At 37.6% G+C, this 18,685-nt stretch overlaps 1 long non-coding RNA gene across 1 annotated transcript in view; it reads left to right on the top strand.

Moving 5' to 3' along the window:
- The window catches only part of LOC133097171 (uncharacterized), a 781,850-nt gene that overhangs the window by 619,262 nt on the left and 143,903 nt on the right, over positions 1-18,685 (top strand). The window contains exon 4 of the long non-coding RNA XR_009701997.1: positions 18,127-18,236. This is a non-coding gene — a long non-coding RNA (uncharacterized LOC133097171). The remainder of the gene's footprint in view (positions 1-18,126; positions 18,237-18,685) is intronic.

Raw genomic sequence — 18,685 nt, 5'->3', positions numbered from 1 at the left:
TGGGTAAATAACTAGGAGCATGAAAGCTGAATTATATGGTAAAACTGTATGACTTTTTAAGAGCCTGCCAAGCTGTCGCCTATAGTGGCTGTACCAGTTTGCATTCCCAGCTATTGCTCTGCATTTTAACTAGCACTTGGTTTTTTGCTGCTGTTGTTTGTTTGTTTTAGCCACTCTAGAAGATGTATTGTGGCTAATAGGTGTATTGTCTTAATTTTTATTTATCTAATGCAAATGATATCGCATGTCTTTTTTTTCCCATCTGCATATCTTTTTTGTTTTGTTAATTTTTGGAGTATAGTTGATTTACCATGTTGTATTAGTTTCAGGTGTACAGCAAAGTGAATCAGTTATACATATATCCACTCTTTTTTAGATTCTTTTCCTATATAGGTCATTACAGAGTATTGAGTAGAGTTCCCTGTGCTATACAGTAGGTCCTTATTAGTTATCTATTTTATATATTGTAGTGTGTATATGTCACTCCCAATCTCCCAATTTATCCCTTTCCCCCCTGGTAACCATAAGTTTGTTTTCTTCTTTGAAGTGTTCAGATACCTGTTTTTTAATTGGGTGGTTTTCTTACCACTGAGTTTTAAGAGTTCTTTGTACAGTTGATAAAAGTTATTTGTCAGATAAGTGTTTTGTTAATTTTCCCGAGCTGTGGCTTCTTTGATTCTCTCAGTGGTGTCTTTTAAAGAAGTCTTTTAGTCCCAATAAAGTCCAATTTATCATTTTTTTTTTTCCCTTTGGCAATCATGCTTTTGGTGTTGTATCTAAAAACTCACTGCTAAATTCAAGGTCAGGTAGGTTTTCTGTGTTGTATAAGTTTTATAGAATTGTTTACTATTTAGGTCTATGATCCAATTTGAGTCAGGTATAGTGAAAGAATTAAGATCTGTGTCTAGATTATATACATATATATATATATATATATATTTTTTTTTTTTAACATGGGTGTCCAGTTTTTCCAGCATAACTTGTTTAAAAGCTATCCTTTCTTGACTCAGTTGTCATTGTACCTTCACCAGATATCAGTTAATAATATTCATGTGGATCTGTTTCTGGGCTGTCTATTCTGTTCCATTAATCTATGTGTCTTCTTTCACCAATACCATGCTGTCTTGATTACTGTAGCTTTTTATGAAGTCTTGAAGTTGGGTTGTTTCAGTGTTCCATCTTTGTTCTCAATATTATGTTGTCTATTCTAGATCTTTTTATCTTTGTATATAAATTTTAGAATTTGTTAATATATAAAAAAAATAACTTTACTGGGATTTTGACTGAGATTCCATTACATCCATGGATCAAGTTGGGAAGAACTGATATATTAACAAGTGAGTCTTCTAATTCATGAACATGGAATATGTCTCCATTTATTTAGATCTTCATTGATTTTTTTTCAATAGAATTTTAAAACTTTCCACACAGAGATACCATACATATTCTGTTAAATTTATAAACACTTTATTTTTTAGTTTATAAGTGGTACTTAGTTTTCAATTTCAAATTCCTAATCACTAGTGCTTTATAGAAAAGCAATTTCACTTTGCATGTTAACCTTATATTCTGTGACCTTACTATAATTACTTATTCTAGAAGTTTTTGTTTCAATTCTTTGGGATTTCCTACAGAGACAATCATGTCATGTCAACAAAAGTTGTATTTGCTCCTTCTAGATCTGTGTACCTTTCTTTCCTTTATTTCACTTGGGAGTCCTTCCATTAAGATATTGAGTAGTAGTGGTGAGAGGGGACATCCTTCACTTGTTCCCTATCTTAGGGGAAAGGTATCCAGTTTCTCACCATTAAGTATGTTACCTGTAGCATTTTTTGGGTAGTTATCCTTTATCAAGTTAAGGAAGTTTTCCTCAGTTCCTAATTTGCTGTAAGCTTTTATCATGAATGGGTACTGAGTTTTGTCATAGGATTTTTCTGCATCAGTTGATAGCAATTTTTCTTTTACCTATTGGTCTGATGGATTACATTCGATGTTCTTAGAACATTGGGTTTACCTGTATACCTGGAATAAATCTTACTTGGTCATGGTGTATAATTCTTTGTATACATTGAATTTTCTTTGATAAATATTTTGAGAATTTTTACATGTTGTTGATCAGAGACATTGGCCAGTAGTTTTCCTTTCTTGAAATGTCTCTATCTGGTTGTGGTATTTTATGGCCTCCTAGGAAGAGGTAGGAAGTATTCTGTTGGTTTCTCTGAGTTTTAATTTCAGTGATCGTACTTCATTTTCAGATGTCTAATTTGAATATGTTTGTAAATTTACCTGATTACTTTTTCTCATTTGTTTGCACTTTTGCACAACTTTAATACTTAAATAATAGTCTGTATCTATACAGATTCTCTGAGAAGCTTGCATCAACATGCATATTGTAGTTTTGGGTTGTGCACTGTTTGACAGAGCTTTATTTGTGGGAGTTTTTTATGATTGGATTTATGAGGTATCTTTAAACAGAGGCATGTTCTTTGTCTATGCCGAGATTCCCATGGACGATAACAGTTCTGTATCACTTTGTTTTTAATTAGTGAGGTCCTTCAAATAAGGCTAATACAAACAAGTCTTGTATTAATTCCCCCCCCCCTGCCGCCCAGTTGGTAAGAATAGTTTTTTCTCAAAAATTTCATTTTCAACAAAATGTATAGCTCTTGATGGGCTTCAGTTTAATACGATGTTCTCAAACTTTCCACCTAACCTGAGCTTAAGCCTTTCTCATCTATTTTGACTCTTAACTGGTTCAAGAAAGTGGCAGTTTAACTTTTCAGCACCAGTGGTTGGTTATTACATACCCAATTTTCTTTAAACTTTCACCTAACATATATTTAAACTTGATATTTACTATAACTCATTCTCTCATGGTTGTGTGGAGGAAATTTGGTTTAGTCCCTTCATCGCTAGAAAGTAAAATCTCTTTTTGCTTTATGCCTTTTCATTTACTAATACATTGATATGTCTGTTACTATGTAACTGGTTCCTTAAGGATAATCCCCATGTCTGATTCACCTCACTATTTCCCACACTAATTACCTTTGTGGAAAATGGATACTTCAAGAACACAAGATTAAATATATGGCAACATTCTAAATCATATTATACAACTTATATTCTGTTTTAGGTCTGATCTTTGTAAATATTATTGGCTTCTTCCTACATGAAACATAGTCAACTAGCTTTTAAAAATCACGTGCACATATTAAAAGCAAATCATGCTTCTGAATCCAAGTAGTGCTTGAGAGTTTTAAGCTTTCATGTTCATATATAAATTCTAATCATCTGACCCACAATCTCAATACTCAATCTCCATAATACTTCTGCCTCAGACATTTTCAGTAATTTTGTCTATTTTTAAGTTTGACTTCAGTCAGTGTTGAGATAAGCTTCCCCTCAGTATCATTTACTTTTTCTCCTTCCCCCAGAAAGGCCAAAGAATAATATTACAAATAAGTTGGAAAGTGAAATATCTCTCTGAGTTATTTAATAAAGAACAGAAGACCATACATTATACTGAACAATTTTGGAACATAAAGACTAGAATTAAGTGCATTTAATATACTATAAAAGATTAAAAGGAAACAAAAATAACAGGTGGTTTGAAGGTCATATTTGTTTGGAAATATACTATCTTAAGGTTTTATTCTAATTTTAATATTACAATTCAAAATGTCTTGGCTGTCCCTGGAAGAGTACTTTGATGCTGTTTCAGGAACATGTAGTTACACTCAGTCCTGGAAAATCTTTGTCCTTTGAGAGTAACATTATTTCCTTAATGGTCCAGAATATTTAGAGTTAAGTGTTGTGGCTAAGGTTGGTGATAGAGACGAGAAGCAAAATTTGGGTACCAAACTGATGCATAACAAAACTAGAAGGATAAAATTATTTTGTGATTCATAAAATTAAAAATAACCACATACATTAGAATTTTAATACTTAGAGAATGTGCCTTAAATACATATATATTCTTTATTATTTTATATTCTTTTGGGTACTCCTAGGATGATACCCCACGCCAAATTTGGCTGCTTAGTACTCACTCATCTACTCACTCATTCACTCATTATTTTTCAGTTAGATGTTTCCCTTTCAGTCTTACACTGTAGATTTTTCACCCCCTTGGCTGAAAGCTTAAGAGGACCTGACCACTTGTGCTTTCTATGCCTAATTTGTGATGGGAAGAAGTTGCTTCTCTGTCCTCTGTTTCATTGCTGTGATGAAATGCAAGCTTTTCTGCATTTAGTTTGATCCTGTATTTTTTTTTTTAAATGAGAGGCCTTTACCTTTTATGTCTATAATTACTTATAAAATTAAATGAGAGTTTACTTTTAACAGAGGTTTAATATTAAGACTGAGTTTATCTTACCCTAGAATCTCATTCTAAACAAGATATAAGTCTATCTCACTCCTTTGTAATATTTCCCAGCTAATCAAAATAGCTCTTATACGAGAAATCTTATTATCATTACATATATAGTTACTTGTATTGATTGCTCTATTAATGTTGATGTACACAAATATTTCTGAAAGACAAACTACTATGGGTAAAATGAACTGTTTGTGGTGGGAGGAGGGATAACTACTTAGCAGGCATCGTTTGAATTTTTCATGTGCATGTTGTAGTGTTTTACTCAAAAGGAAAGTAATCCATGAATGTGAACTAGTTATTAACTCAGTGGCCTCATAAATAATAGGAGATTTTCTGTTTCTGCCTATTATTTGATATTCTTATTTTAAGCCAGGAACAAAATTGTTTCTTGCTATCTTAGATATTTTAGAAATTGTGTTCTTATGAGCAGTATTGACATATTCAAAATGTTAGAACAACATTTTTAAAGCTAGTATTTTGAAAATTGTTAATTTAGTAGTAAAATATGAAAATTATATGACCCTGTAAGTAGAAGGGTTTTTTGGGACTGTTCATTGAATAATGATTTCCAAACTAGGGTCTTAAGTACCTAGAGTCCTTCAAGGTAGTACCTGGATGGAAAAGTACAGCTAAAAGACACAACTAAGAAATCTTGCATTTATACACATGGCAGCTCGAAGGCTAACTGGAATGTTGAGTGTGTGCACACCAATTTTTTCAAGGCATTCTATGTCTAAAGGTATATACATGTCAACAAAACTATGGCAGGAAGTGAGAAGTATGTAGCACGGGCATGAGATAAAGCATTTCCAGGTGGCATCTACAAAAAAAACTGTTTACAATATGCACAAAACTTTGCTTCAGCAATGATTGCAGTATGCAGAAATGAGGTGCTTTCATTGAGTGTAAGTCAGATAAACTGAAATCAGAGGCAGTTAAAATATCACATTCTGCATGGTAGTCCATCACTGTATTAGGGTTCTCCAGAGAAAGAGCCAATGGGTGTGTGTGTGTCTGTGTGTACAGAGATTTACTTTGGAGAATTCACTTATACAATTAGGGAGTCTAAAAGCTGCAGTTCCAATGTGAAGGCCATCAGGAGGACACCTAGTGAAGAGCCGACGTTGCAGTTTGAGGCTCCAAAAGCCGTCTGCTGGCAAAGTTCCCTCTTGCTGGGGGAGTGTCAGTCCTTTGTCGTATTCAGGCCTTCAATGAATTGGATGAGGCTTTACCTACATTATGAAGAACAATCTTCTTTACTCAAAGTCCACTAATATCGGTGTTAATCTCATCCAAAAACACCGTTGCAGAAATACACAAAATGTTTGACCACATAACCTGGGCAGCATGGCCCAGCCAAGTTGACACACAAAATTAACCATCTCAATCATGACCTTTAAAAAAAAAAAAAAAAAAATTCATGAACAAAACAGATGAATGGGGATATAATGTGAATCACCACCTTTGTATTCTTCAGGTCTTTGGTACCACTAATTTCTGTAATTCTAAGATTCGTTATTGCATGTGATTTACTGTCTTGGCTAAAACTGTAAGGGACATTCTCAGGGGCTTCCACTCTCTGCTTGCTACCATAATGTTCCTTACCCCACAGCTTTGGGAACCAATGTGGGAGTGCTGCTAGTTAAGTCTATCGCTCCTGTGAATGCATTTATGAAATTCCCATGTTTAGTTCTCAGGGAAATAATTGCTAGATGGATCTGCAGACATATCAGAAACATTGTATGATGGACTTGGAATAAACTTAATTTATCCCCTGGGTTCCATAAGCCCTCACTCTAATATGATAGTATTTCAAGTATTTTATTTCCAGTGTTAGATCTTAATGCAAACAGTCTGAATTCTGTGTATTCTCCTTTTCCCAGTAAACGTTTAGTCTGGCAAATGGCCCTGGAACTCTTCGGGGAATACATGTATATACGTTTTAAGAATATGTATGTACAGTGGTGTTGGAGAGCACCTCCTCAACAGGAGCCACACGTCCATTCAGTCAATGGACTCACAAGTCTATGAACTGACTTGGTTGTAGAAAATGGGTGAGGGACAGCAATTTTCCACTGCAGTGACTTGTGTCAGGTTTCTGCTCACGATTTTTTTTTCCATTTTTATAATTGAACAATACCCTAGTCAGTTACATGTAAATCCTGTCACAAGGAGCACCATGGTCTACTAGTCATTGCCAAAAATGCCTGTGGAGCAGGGTACCATGATAGCCAATGTAGTGTTGCTAAGCATGATAGTATTTTCCTTCGACTTTGCTTCTGTACCTGGCTTCTGTACTGCAGTCCCGTTATCCTCCTTGATGCCCCGGAGCCCACTAAACTCCCATCTTCCACCTGTACTACAGAACGTAGCCACGTTTTGAGCTTTTCCTTGTTAGTCTTTCCCTTTTCACCAATGTACTGTTTCACTGCTTTAATAGCTCTGGGTCCTCTGGGCTCCCCAAGGGACACAAATGAGGTGGTGAGTTCTCTAACCTAATAAATCTGTTCTAACTTTCCTATCATCCCAAACCTATGAACTTCATCAATACCTTACCAAAAACCGTCCTAACACCTCTACTTCATTTGCTGCAGGCCATGATGGTGTGCAGGTTTCAAGGAATTGTCCCAACACACACATTTGGGCCAGGTGTTCCTGCCTGAACATTGAATTCACATGATGAATAGGTTCGGTGAGTCAAATTCTCCGCTTATCCAGCTGTATGTTGCCTCCCCCTCGACTCTGGACTAATGAACTGAGTAGACTCCCACAGGTTTAACCTTGGCCCCTGCTCTAGTATATTAGCTAGGTACTGCAGTCCTTGGGTATATAAACTATTTTCTCCCAAAGCAGAGATTGCACTTCTCCATTCAGATTGTGCTGAGACCTCGCCCTTGTGATTAGCCTGAAGGCAAGGAGGGGTCGTAGCCTGAGATCTTGAGGAGAATAACATTATCTTTTGAAAAATCTAATTTTAAGTAATATCCTTATACATTGCCCAGGCAAGGGAAGTTGTGACTTTTCTCAATGACCAAGGGCACTGCTTTTACTGACCCAGAGGATTCAGAGGAATTCAGAAGTTCACAATTTGCAGGCTCATCCACTCAAAAGTCCCCTCATAGGACTTCCTTTCCCACACTGTTTAAGGGCCATGACTTTGTTACAGGTCTCTCCACACTTGGTTTCCTGTGCAGTTCTTCCACCTTTGCAATTAAATCTTAGGTCTGATTTTTCAGAGCCGTCTGCCTTTCAACTCAAGGAGGTGAGAATATCTTCAAAATCTTTAGTAGAGGACCTTGGGCTTTTATGGCTTGATTTGAGTTAGAGTTGGATATCCTGAGCCTATTCCTTTTATCTGAATGAAAGCTTCTAATTCATTTAACAGAAGCCAGATCTCTCCGCAATTATCATTGTCCCTGTACTATTAGAGGGCTACAAATAGCTAGTATTTCACCTTCATCCTACGTTTGATCTTAATTAACCACAGGTTAAAAAAAAAAAAAAAAAAAAAGCCTTAGTGCTTGCATTGTGTTTGCATGTCATGGATTATCCCCACCCTAAATACAACCAGAAATGGCATCTCTTACTTTCAGACCAATGAGTAATCCAGCCCCCAGATCCTTCTTCAGAGTCTGTCCGGTGTCCTCCATGTTTCCCACTGTCTTTAACCCAATTTGTCCAGAAGTCAGAACAAATAATTATGCCCTACTAGTGTTATGAGGGACACTCCCAGGTAAGAAAAATAAAGGACAAATGAAATGAGGAAAGGAAATAGGGGAAGAGAATTTTAAAAACCTACATATCCTGTGAAGGATGGGAAGCTCTGGTGTGGAGAATGCTGAGCTTTAGTTTCAATCTTAAAAACCTTTAAAAATGTTTAGAAATACCTACTACTTCCCTTAAAGTATAAAGAATCGGGAACTCAAACATTCATTAATGAAAACATTTTGTAATTGAAGATTTTACAAAGATCCTCGAGGGGAAAATGAAATATATCAGAAAATCATTGATGCTATCTTCTTGCCCTTCTGTTTGAACTTCATCTGACTTATAATTTTGCTAAACATCTTGTTTTCTTGTATTGGTTACCCTTCACCCTACTGCAGGAATCTTATACCCACCATCCTGCCATTGTATCAGTTACAGTACACTGTAATATTATTTTTCTCACTGCAGTTTAATATTCTTTTATTTATACAGTGTAACTCTACTACTAGATGTTTTAATTTCATTTCAAATAGCTTTTATACTTTGACTGTCATCTTGTTTTTTGCAATTATCCTCTCATTGTCATAAGATCTCTTCAATCCTCTCTTCCTTTGCTCCTACTCAGAGCATGTCTTACACGGTACTGTCAATTTCGGTGGGAGTGTTAGGCTGATAATATTGTCCTTTCTCTTTTGTAACAATGGTTCTGAGTCACTGCCATTGGATCACAGAAATTTCTTGGGCACACTTTTTAAAATGTTTGGCTAAGTACTGCATATTTATCCTTAAAATTATACCTTTGTAAGAAATAGATGTAGCAGAGTATTGGGTCATCAGGTAAACAAATGAATCTCTAAAGAGAAGCTGGAAGTGAATGGCTATTTGACTTTTAACTTATCTCTAAATTTTGCTTTTTCTTGCCTTTAACTTTGACATTTTTCACGTTTTCTTCAGCCATTTTATCACTAAGCACTCAAAATAACTTACTGTTTTCCAGGCATGATATTAGGTCCTGGAGATGGAGTGGGTTGAGGACAGATAGGAGGAGAAAAGAGTGGCAGCAATAAGGGATGCATATCTCTTCTTGAAATATTCTTATTTCACGAGGGAGGACAGCCCTGTTTAAACAAAACAAAACAGTGATAATTGTGCTGATAGAAAATGACAGTGCAGTTCATAAGTACAGTAAAGGGAACAACTACCTGTACTTTGAGGGGAATAGTCTCATTTTCATAAAGTTGACTTTGAAATAGGGTCTTGAGCAATGAGGACCACAGAAGGCAAACAACTAATAGATCTTAGGATTGTCAACAAACATCTTGGCGACTCTTCATGCTCTGAATTTTCATTTTTGCCTTCTCTCTGTTCCCTTAATAAAGTCAAGGGGGAAAAAAGTGATACTTTGCAAGCAGGATATTCCTTCAACAAGGAGACTATAGCTTCCTTCCAGACTAATGAAGTTCCTGAATAGTCGTCTTCCTCTATTGCCACTTTTCTTGATTTGTTCTATGTAGAGATAGAGTTATTCACTCTCAGGGATGGCCAATTTAATAAAATAAACTTGATAGGCACATTACTCAGATCTTTATGAGCAAAAAATATTTGCCTAGTTTCACAAATGTTATGTGAAGAAAAGGTCTCTTCTTGGAAGATAAGTTTAGTCTTGAGAACCAAGAATCAGGATGAAAATCTAACTTGGCCTTTCACTGCTTACATGCCATAGTTTTAATTTTATTGTCATCCTGAGAACCCATGTTAAATATAACTAGCAAAGGATTTTGACACCTAAGTTTAATATACTATTCCAAGGTGCATTGTTGAAAGCTAAATGAGGAATTGGTATAATCAAACTGCTCACCATATTGAATAAGCTTCTTCTGTATGTAGAAATACATGATAAAGGGAAATGTCAACTCTTTAGCTCAACCAAGTAATTTTTTTTTCTTTTTTTTTTTTTAATAAAAGATGATTTCTTTTGTGGTATTTTTAGGCTCTTGGGCTAATCTTTTATATTTTCAGACATTTTCTGGTTTTCATAAGCAAATAGAACTCTCTGCATGGCTTCCAAAATCAGGATTTTCATGCATATAATCATTATTCATTCTGTCATTTAGATTATAAAAAAGATAATGAGTCAGCACATATTCATAGTTTTGCTTCACAGAACATTTTGCTTCAATTAAAACCTTTTATGTTATGGGGGACTCGTAGGAGTTTTTACTTCTAATTTTATTGTGGAAATATCTTTGTTTCCAGGCATGAATTGGGAAAAACAACATTGGTAGCTTTAGAGCTTAGATGTCTGTCAAGGCATTAAGGGATTTGTGTGAGAACCTTTTGAGCCTTTGCACTGACCAAATTGTACTCCAGGAAGCTAATATCTATGGGGGAGGTTTGGGGGTGCAGTAGTTTGGAGACGTGCAATTGAAAAAAAAGAGTGTGTTTCCCTTCTGTAGTAAGAGTACACATCAGGAAGAGCCAGGTGAAAGGTCAGAGCAAGCCTCAGGAGTGGATCTCTTTGGGAGTTGATCAGCAGCTGTTGAACCCTGCACTTTTTCTGGAAGTTTATTTTTGCAGCTAGTTTGAAGAGTGAATTTTTCTTAAAAAATTAATTCCACGCAATTTAATTGACGTCCTACATGCCACTCAATAATGTAGATCTTTTCAGCCATGCACTGACTTTGTACACCCCTCAGTTCTACTTACCAAGTTGTAATACATCTAATTGTCCATGAATTCATCTCTTTCATTCATTAAATAGGCATGTGTTGAGTACTGCCCACCTACTTAGCTGTTTTGCCGAGTGCTACCTATTATCAAAATGAGTAAGGACTTGCTTTGAAATTGCCTACAGCCTAGTGAGGAAGATGAGCACATAGTCAAATTATTTTAGAAATAAGGTACAAAACGGTGATTTTTGCTTGTGTGGCAAATCTTCTAAGTACTTTTCTAGAAGCAATATTCAGCCTGTGAAAGGGAAACATGGGAGAGAGGGTAAGGATCCAAAAGGCTTCTCAGGCTTCAATACGTCGTAGTTCTATTGTCATTCAGTTTATATTGTTTTTAAATTAAACTAATATTTCTTGTCTAGTTATTTACATTTTTAAAAAAATTCAGACATAAAGGTTGTTGGTTTGTGTGTTATCCTTTTATTACTGGCTTTCAACTTATTTCCATTGTATTGAGGGAACATAATTTGTAGGATTTCTATCTCTTAACTTACTAAGGCTTGCTTTTTGAGGTAAATCTGGTCTGCATTAACTTGTGCATGAAAAATAGTATACATGCTCTTCAATATCTCCCCTCTGGACTTGTCTTTATTCCTCACTATTCTAGCATCCTCCTCACCATTTCACTAAGACTCATTTTATCATGGTTACCCATGATCTCTACACTGTAAATAAAATGACAATCCCCAGTCTTCATCTCACATGACTTATCAGCTAGAGTTGACACAGTTGAACATTCTCTGCTATTTTAACCAGTTTCCACTCAGCTTCTGGAACACCACTCTCTAACTTCCCTGCATACCTCACTAGCCACTTCATTCTTTGCTGGTTTCTCTTCACTCTTTGAATCTCTAATAAAAGTTGAAGTACCCAAGGCTTCAGTCCTTGGACCTCTTTCTTTCCAAACCATATTCACTCCTTATCTCGGGGCTTTTTAGTAACATCTGTGTTCTAATTACTTAGAAATCTACATTTCTAGGCACATCCCCCCCGCCCCCCAATCTCAGGTACGTTTACCTAGCTCTCTATTTGACATCTTCATTTAGATGCCTAATGGGCATTTGGAAATTACCAATTTTACAATGGATCCCTTTAATTCCCTCTAAGCCTTGCTTCAAGTAGATGCCAACACTGTTTTCCCTATTGTGCTTAGATCTGAAACCATGGGGTTGTTCAACGTGGGATATTAGATGAAGCACCTGTTGGCAAATCCCATCTTTTCTATCTTCAGATACATCCATATTCTAACCATTCCTGGCCGCCTCTACTGTTTCTGCTCTAGTTCAAGCCACATTCATCTCTTTTCTAGATTGCTGCAGTAGTCTTGCTTCCCTGCTTCTGACTTTATTCCCTTTCATTCTCTTCTCAAAATCCAACCAGAGACATCCTGTTCGGTTTCTACTCAGAGTCTTCCATTGGGTTGCCATCTCATTTGGAGATGTATCTCTAATGCCTGTGATAACCTACTCAGTTTTAGATAATGTCTCTTCATTACTCTCTGACTTCCTCTTCTGTCTCAATCTGTTCCTAACAAATTGGATCTCGTGCTGTTTTTTATTTGTTTTGTTTTTATTTTTGGCTGTGCTCGTTGCTGCACGTGGGCTTCCTCTAGTTGTGGCGAGCGGGGGCTACTCTTCATTGCGGTGTGCGGGCTCCTCATTGTGGTGGCTTCTCTTGTTGCGGAGCACGGGCTTCAGTAGTTGCAGCACACGAGCTCAGTAGTTGTGGCACGCAGGCTCTAGAGCTCAGGCTCAGTAGTTGTGGCGCATGGACTTAGTTGCTCTGCGGCATGTGGGATCTCCCTGAACCAGGGATCGAACCGGTGTCCCCTGCATTGTCAGGCAGATTCTTACCACTGTGACACCAGGGAAGTCCTCATGCTGTTTTTTAAACAATCTAATCTCGGAGGCTTTGTCCTTGATGTTTCCTGTGCCTAGAATGCTTTCTCCCAGTTATCCACAAGGCTGATGCCCTCATTTCCTTCGGGTCTTTACTCAAATTTTGACTTTGTAAGAATTTGCCTGACTCTTATCTATGAAATTGCATATACTTCAATTTTATACAAAGTTACTGATTAAAAATTTTCCAATTAAAAAAATTACAACTTCCCTCCCAGACATTGCTTATAGACTTTTGATTCTTTTTGGCCTTAGCATTAATTGCTATGTTATTTACAATGTATCTTATTAAATTTGCCTTCTGTACTAATTTAATCTTCATATGAAAAAACAATTTTTTTTTAACTGCTATATTCTAAGCACCAAAATTAGTGCTAGCCTATGGTAGACACTGACTAAATACTTGTAAGAATTAATGAATGCTGTATTGGATTTGATACCTTGCTGCTCCTCAGCTGCGCACACTGAAACAAAGGAGTATGCAGGAAGTTTATGGGTGAGTGTTCTGGGGATCAACATCTGTGAGAGAAAGGGGAAGAAAGTAGGGGTAGGCAAGCAAAATGGGCTTCAGTGCGATCTCCACAAAAGCCTCAGCCAACAACCCAGGGAGCTGTCCTGCCTTGTGACTACAGACTAGACCTTTACGCTTGGCATCCACTAGTCATGGGGTGCAAGGCTGCCCTTGAGGGAAGCCTTGGGTGACACAACACAACCAGCTTAGGCCAGTTTCAAAGTGGGATGAGAACTGGGGCTGACGTTTGACAGCATTCCTAGCAGCTGGGTGGAAAGGTCTGTTCATTCTCAAAGGGCATCCTTCTCGTGTGTACTGCTACACCTACCAAGTAGGCTATGGCCTTCAGGCTGCCTCCGTGTCCTAGGAGGGCCTTCCTCCTGGGGACTGCACAGTTCCTCTTCCTCCTTCAAGTTCGTACTCAGATGCTACTGTCTCAAAGAGGCCTACCCTCTCTCTTTCTAGTTCAAGTTGAAACAGCCCCCTTCCCCACATACTCTCTCACAGACCCATGTCTTTTAATATGGTGTATTTGCTTAATTTCATGTTTTGTTTCCTCCAACTAGAAGACATGCTCCAAGAAGACAGATTTTTTGTCTACTTTCTTTACTGAAAAATTCACAAGCGCTTAGGACACTGCATATAGTATTCCAAATACTTGTGGAATGAATGAATGAATGAAATGAAATGAATTTCAGGCTTCTGACTAAGCTGGCTTTGATATTTTTAGTACTAGAACTTCTACAGAGTGATGATAGTCCTTTGGATTTCACTGATAGAGATGGAAGGCTGAAGCAGAGCCTGACTGCCCATACAAGCCTGCACTGCAGCGCACTGAAAATGTACTCTGGGACATATTTAAAAGCAACTAGGGGAAAAAGAAAACACACAAAAAACCCAGAAAAACAACAAAAACAAAAGAAATGAACCCTGCCTATTAGGACACCCACCAATTTGTTGAAAGCACAAATTGGTTCCTTAAAGGCTGACTTAGCTCTAAAGTCATGGGTGTAGTTTCATATTGCCTTAGGGGTGAAGAGACTTGAACCAGGCTAAGAGGCTAACAGAGTCTGACATCAACCTTCTGCCCCACAGTTAATGCAGGGAAGATGCGATGAAGCAGGTCGCCACCAGAGGACACTGTGGGACCTCTTTTTGATGTTTAGCTTTCCAGGATGTATAGGATTGCAGGAAGCTGGGCACAAAAGTTTGAAAAAACCTAAACATAGAGGAATATTTTGCTCATGTCGTTAATGACTTTGCTTCATTTTGAAAACACACAGTATAAGAAAGAATGTGTTGAACTGCAGTTGGAATAATAAAAATGGTGAAGGCTGATAGTAGAAATTTCACAAAGAAAGATAACAAGGGATATTGTGTATCTAAAAGATACTAAACCCACTCATAATTTTTTTTTTTTTCCACTCATAATTTTTAAGACTGCTGGTGAGAGCATAAATTTGTTTGATTCTCAAGGAGGGTCATTTGTCAATCTATTTGAAAGTTACAAATGCATTCACCTTTGAACTCCCTCTACATACTTGTAGGAATGTATCCTACAGATGGGGACCTATGAGATACTAACTTACTTATACTATGAGATACTAACTTACTTATACGAAATCATTTATTATAGCCTCTTAATAACAGTGAAAGTTTTGAAAAACAAATCTTTGGGGAGTCTGGTTAAAGAACTTATGGTATTTCAGAACAGAAATACATGAAGCTGAATATGATGAAGATACTGTTTATTTGCTAGTATAAAAGACCTCAAAGTTACTTTGGGTGGGGAAAAAAAGGCTCATAGTAGTGGGTAAAGCATACAGTTTTTTTTAAGGGGGGTTGAGGAGTAAGAATACACATACATAACTGTATTTGCAGGAAGAAATTTAACAAGGGCACACAGATGCCAGTAAATGTTGTCTTGTTGAGGGTGACAGATGGAAAGGGATGGAAGCGTGGGAGTGAGACTTTGTCCTTTATACCATTTTGTGAGACTGATGCAAATTAATTACCTATTCACAAAGCAGAATATATTTAATTGGAGGGGGAAAACTTTTGGTTTCTCATTGAGAGAATGTTGGCAATTCAACTGGTTGTTTTATTACTCAAATGCATCAGATACATAGAGGTGTTTGTAGTCAGAGTTAAGTAGTTTTTTGAGTTACTGAATGAATTCAATTAGGACTAGTGCTTCTGGCACACTTGAAATGAATGAGGTGAATTTTCCAGCAAGGCTGTCTCAGGAAAAATGACAAAGTTGCTTGGATTTTCCTTTGGGATCTCTTCCGTTTTCTTGACTTTCTTAGTCCCCACCATGAGCAATTGGTTACAGGTTGATCTGCCCTATGGGCAAAGAAGGAAGGAGTTACTGAGCCTTTTCCTTACATTGTAACAGACTTTATCTAGTAATACATATTCATTTATTCACTTAATATTTATTGAGTATCTACTAAGAATCTGACAATGAACCTCGTTCTGAGGGACAATGAACCTCCTTCTGAGGATAGAGATCTGTCAGACCTAAGCTTTTCTTTCTCTCGGGGAGTTCACAGTCAACTAAGAGGACAAGCATGGTATAATTGCTTTGCGGAGTGATGTGTGTCATGGAGAAACAGGGCATGGTTCCCCTTTCCTGAGAGAGACCGGAGAGAGCCTTCACATCATATTACAGACTTTAAAATCTGAGTAAGAATTTTCTAGGCAACAGGGGTTGGCATGGGGGGCGGGGAGAAAAAAATTCTTAAGCAGAAGGAAGAACACTTAGGAAAATCAGACTTAAACACGTGGTCTGTTGGAACAAGGGCTGAAGACTTTAGCAGCACTGTGTGTGTGTGTTTACATTTTGAGAGGAATTACTGCCACTACTGCTAATGTTAAGTACTTAGTATGTGCTCTAGCTACGTTATGCCGTCTAATCTTAACAAAACTCTGAAGTACATATTATCCCCATTGTACAGATAATGATACTGAGAAATAAAAATATTAGGTTATTTGTCTAGAGTCATACATGTAGGTAGAGCTAGGACTCGGATTTATATCTGATTCCAAATTTGATGCTCCAAAGTATGAATTAGAGTGTTTGCTGGATCTCTTCTGTTCTTTCAGATGCCCTCTCTACCTTTCTCCATCCTATTCTCTAAAACTGGAAACTAGCCTGGATGGAGTTTATCAACAGACTTTTATGCTCTTAGGATTCCAGTGTGATTGGTCTCATAGGTAGTTTAGGAAGGAAACCAGAGGGAGGGGAAAATAGGAGAACATTTTATCCTAGGGCTCCCTTCCATCCTGCCAGCTTGTGCTACCTGGGACTCCCAAGGAAAGATCACTGCTAATCTCCAGGAGGCCTTTTCTGCATACCTGACTCCTAGGTGACAGTAACTGTTCCCCGACCTTGTCCCTGCAGGCCTGGGGTGAGAACAACTCACCTTCCCTTGTGGTTTCCTTACGTACCACCCACTGTTTTGTAAATAAGTTTTTTATTAAAGTCTCTTCAAATTATCCTAATTTTAAAGTGCCATCTGTTTTCAGTTGGCACCATATCAACATGTAGGAAGTTATTACCTAAGTGAGAGCTGATGAAAGTCTATTGTCGCAGTAGTTTAAGAAATGAAAGGGATAGGATGGATTCCAGACGGAGAGAAATCTGAATTTTAAGAGCACTTCAAGGAAAGAACAATCATTCTTAAGGTTTGGGTTCTATAAAGGAATCCAAGTAGACCTTTCTTGCATGTTTGCCATTGCACTACCTAGACAGAAACTCTTAATCCAAGTGAATAGCAAGATAGGACAAAACAGGTGGTTGCTAAATTGACACTTGAAGACAGGGTTTGCATGTCTTGAAGTACATGGAGCCACGTTATTCATTCACAGAGGGTGGTGCCAGGTATCAGGTGGTGAGTCAAATAAGCAATTAGTGCCAAGAAGGTATAGCAAGAAGAAAGAGGGAGCCCTGGCAGGTAGATCAACCTGCTCAGCCCTGGTTCTGAGGGTTTGGCTAGGCAGTGAGCATCAGGAGGAAGGTCAGCAAATGGCAGGAGCCCCATCATGAGATTCAGTTCAGGGTAAACTCCAGATCCCGGGGAAGGGGACAAAGGCAAAGCAAGTGCTGGCTGGACAAACGGCAGCGCGATTGGTGTACTGCTATACCTCTTGGATGTTTCCTTAAACCTCCCGATTGTGCATTGGACTGGAGTATGGCTGAGAGCACTGGGGAGATCAGGTGGCTCTAATTGTGGGGACTGGAAGGTCCTAACACACCCCATTCACAAAGGCAACTCAGCCCTGAGGTTTTTGCGAAGCCTGTAACTTTATCAAGTAGTTGAAAGGTCTATTTTCACCTTGTGTTCCAAAGCAGCAACACCCTGGTGCATTTGAGGAAACATGAGTGTTCTTCATCAATGTCTCTCAATCTGAGGAGTTTAAAATAGGGCAGGCATCAAACTGATGGAATTGCATTATTAAATTCTGTTTCCTACTGAGATTCCTTTTTGTGATGGGAAAAAAAGGAATTCTGAAAATGAAATATTTTCAACATTAGCTTCTTTCTGGGGTTTAAAAATGTATTTTGATTTACAGTCTCTGAGGACAATATATAGAAAATGGCTTCCTAAATTAACACATCAATTAAACCAAATGGAGAGTATTAATTGCACTAAAATAATAAATCTTTTATAAGGAACGTTTTATAGGAAATAAAATATCCATGGTCCCTTTGACTCACACAGGTGCTATATTAATCACTGAGGTGTGAATTATAGAGGTGAAGAGTTTATGCTTCTTTCCTTTGTGTTGAGCATTCTGATAAATGAGAGTCTAATGTGACAGGAAAAGATAACACAATGAATATGTTATTATGCTGAAGGAACATGAAAAAGTGACTGACACTGTATTTTGTTCCAGGTGGGAATAAAAAGCGAGCAGTTCCTGGCCCATGATAACTCTAGTTAAGGGTGTCTGACTGATGGCATGTTGGCACCAGCACTGAAGGAAGTGATGGGCTTCAGGTCCAGGTGAGTTCAGTTCTCCAAGACACAGTATGTGCATCTTTCCTACTCCTATATACACACAGTTCATAACGTAACTCTGTTGAACCTTTTAAGATATCGGGCTATGGCATTTCTTTAAAAGATTATAGTAGTTGTAAAATTCTGTGTGCTTTAAAGTCATTGGATATTCTTTCTCTTCTTTTTAACTTTAAGTAATAGAACAGGTAGTTAAGGATGGGTTTCTTTCTGAAATGAGGGTCAATGCCTGAAGTGTAAGTAGAATAAAAGATAAAACTTCATATAGTACTTGGGGGTAAGGAGGGAAGGCTATTTCTATAAGTGACCTAACTGGGAACACAGAGTTCCCATTAAGCATTTCAAACTGACACATTATTCTAGACCCTCCTTAATGGCAGGCACCTAAGGGCTGAGTTACCCTTAAGGACCCTGAATTTTGTCACTTGCAGAGTCAT

The sequence above is a fragment of the Eubalaena glacialis genome, chromosome 9, assembly GCF_028564815.1.
Source record: "Eubalaena glacialis isolate mEubGla1 chromosome 9, mEubGla1.1.hap2.+ XY, whole genome shotgun sequence".
NCBI lineage: Eukaryota > Metazoa > Chordata > Mammalia > Artiodactyla > Balaenidae > Eubalaena > Eubalaena glacialis.
The sequence above is the reverse complement of the archived record's forward strand: the minus strand, read 5'-3'. Positions and strand labels throughout refer to the sequence as shown.